At 44.1% G+C, this 2,670-nt stretch overlaps 1 protein-coding gene across 1 annotated transcript in view; it reads right to left on the bottom strand.

Annotated features, from left to right (window-relative positions):
* LOC143280398 (uncharacterized) overlaps window positions 1-2,394 on the bottom strand; it is an 18,026-nt gene extending 15,632 nt beyond the window's left edge. The window contains exon 1 of the mRNA XM_076585032.1: window positions 2,157-2,394. The gene's annotated coding sequence lies outside the window, so the exon portion shown is untranslated. The remainder of the gene's footprint in view (window positions 1-2,156) is intronic.
* Window positions 2,395-2,670: the final 276 nt, after the last annotated feature.

Here is a 2,670-nt window from a genome sequence, read left to right as displayed (position 1 = left end):
GGTGATCGTGAATTTTTCCCTCCTTCTCCCGGTAGTTAAGGTCTCCTTCGGTTTCTCGTCTAGGTGTGAAAACTGCTGCCTTTTGTAGTCTGAAGAATCGAAATTGCCTTTAAAGGTGAGAGGGGGGTGGGGATGGGGGAGAAGGAGTGGGGGGTGGGGGGTAGCTGACTTAGGGCTTGGAAACTGGTTTAAAAAATAACGGGAGGGGGAGAGGGGGTAGATAGGCATAAGGGGGGGTGGGGGGGGGGGGGGTTGGTTGGTCGGTACGGACATACGTATATCAGTGCACACAAGACAAGTATGCGTGCGAGTGCACAAACGCGCACATACGTAGACGCAAGTACACGAATGAAGAGAGAGACATATGCGCGCACACACACACACACACACACACACACACACACACACACACACACACACACACACACACACACACACACACACACACTTTTTGTCACAACAATTTTTACGCGAAATTCGGGCTGCCTAGAGCACGTCGCCATAGTGAAGCCCCACCACCCCCCTCCCCCTCTTTTTTTGGACCTGCAAGTGGATTTTTGCTAGGGAGAAACCCATTTGTTGCCAGAGTGGGTTCTATTACATAAACGGGACCCCTTGGTTTACCATCTCCTCCGTAAGACTAGTACCCGCGCCACAACTCAAGGTCCATGATTAGTGGAGGTGGGGGAGTACAAATCCCGGTGAGCGTGGAACTTGGAACCCGCAGAAAATCCGGGTGCACCACCACTAGGCCACCGCTCCACATTGCAATGACCCTGCTGGGAAGATGTTTGATCCTGTCCATTTGATCACATTATCATGAAATTATTGTCTAAAGTTTTTTTTGGTTTTGTTTTCTCTTGGTTTATTTATCCTCATCCGTCAATCAACTGCTTTATTTAGTTCACGCTTGTATGCTTCCTGGAAACTGGATACTTAGCTCGTATCCGGTACGATATCTGAAAACGATCGCTCCAACGACAGTTGTTAAATTTTTGAATGGTTTACACTAGTGTTTGAGAGAAGAGACGTAAAATGCTAACCAAGCAACCAACTAGCAGCAGCAACTATAACAATGACAACAATAATCAATAGTATCAAAGAAATATATAACCATGATCATAATCGTGATGAAATGGTGGTGAAAATCAACTCACTAGCCCCACATCAATTTATGATGGGTAAACAGCAGCAGAAACTAATTAGAACAACAACAATGATGACACTGCTACTACCACTACTACTGCTGCTGCTGCTGCTGCGGTTTCTGGTACTGCTACTACTAATCAGTCATCATCATAATAACATGAATGATGATAACACGACGACCGCAACAACAACAATAATAATAATAATTATTATTATTATATTTATATAGCGCTGAATCTTGTGCAGAGACAAATCAAAGCGCTTTCGCACCAGTCATTCAAACGCATGCATAACTCTAAAACTGGAGGAGGAAAACAACAACAACAAAACCCAAAAAACTGAAGACAAGGAAGAGGCAGAGAAGGGAGGCTATTTTGGGAAGAGGTGGGTTTTAAGGCCAGACTTGAAAGAGCTGAGTGTGGAGACCTGACGAAGCGAAAGAGGAAGTTCATTCCAATTACAAGGTCCGGAGACAGAGAAAGAACGGCGGCCAACAGTCGAGTGTTTGAATCTGGGTATGCGTAAACAGAGTGGATCCGAAGCCGATCGTAGAGAGCGAGATGGAGTGTAGAGGTGAAGGCAGCCACAGAGATTGGAAGGGGCAGAGTTGTGAATACATTTATAACATGGAGTGCTGATCTTGTACTTTATTCTGGTGATTCAACAACAACAACAACAACTACTACTGCTGCTGCTAATACTACTACTACTGCTACTACCTAATGATCCAGATAGTAATCATAATCATAATAACGAGGCTGGAGGGGACTGGAAACTCACCAGACTAACACCAAGTTATGATCGATATACAGCAACAACAACAACAACAATAATGATGATGATGATGATGATGATGATGATGACATATAAACACTACTACCACCACCACCGCTGTTGTTGCTGCTGCTACTACTATTACTACTACTACTACTATTGACAAATAATCCAGATGAGAATTATGATCATGATGACGAAGATGATGATGGTGGCGATAAAAACTAACTCACCAGCCCTACACCAAGTTACGGTCGATATATCACGCAGCGGAACACGGGCACATCCAAAGAAAACACCAAATCAGTCATTAATGGTTGGTTGCCTTTATTTTCTTTGGTCACTTTTGCCGTTCTTTTTCAAAACACAATGCACTTATGAAAAACAAAAAAACAGAAGTGAGAATTAAACTGATTCCCAGCGGAGGGAGAGTTACAACCAACCGCAGAGTGAGTGACGGTGGAAAACTGAAACCGGTTCCTTTTCCTTGGTGGAGAGAGGTCGACTGTTCCCGTTGTCCAATCAACCAACCGCACGGGCGTTCTAACACAGTCAGCGACTGCTGGTATTTGTATGGTAAGTTGTGAGTTGCAAAAGGTGATTACATTTTTTTTTTTTATAAAAAAAAAAAAGAGAGAAGAAAACAGAAGCAATCCCTAACAAATCACACACATACACACCGGCAGGCACACGTACATATTCAATACACACGCACGCACGCATATGCACGCGCGTGCACGGACACAC

The sequence above is a fragment of the Babylonia areolata genome, chromosome 3 (genome assembly GCF_041734735.1).
Source record: "Babylonia areolata isolate BAREFJ2019XMU chromosome 3, ASM4173473v1, whole genome shotgun sequence".
NCBI classification, from domain to species: Eukaryota; Metazoa; Mollusca; class Gastropoda; order Neogastropoda; family Buccinidae; genus Babylonia; species Babylonia areolata.
Note: the sequence above shows the minus strand (reverse complement) of the source record. Positions and strands in the feature narration are given on the sequence as shown.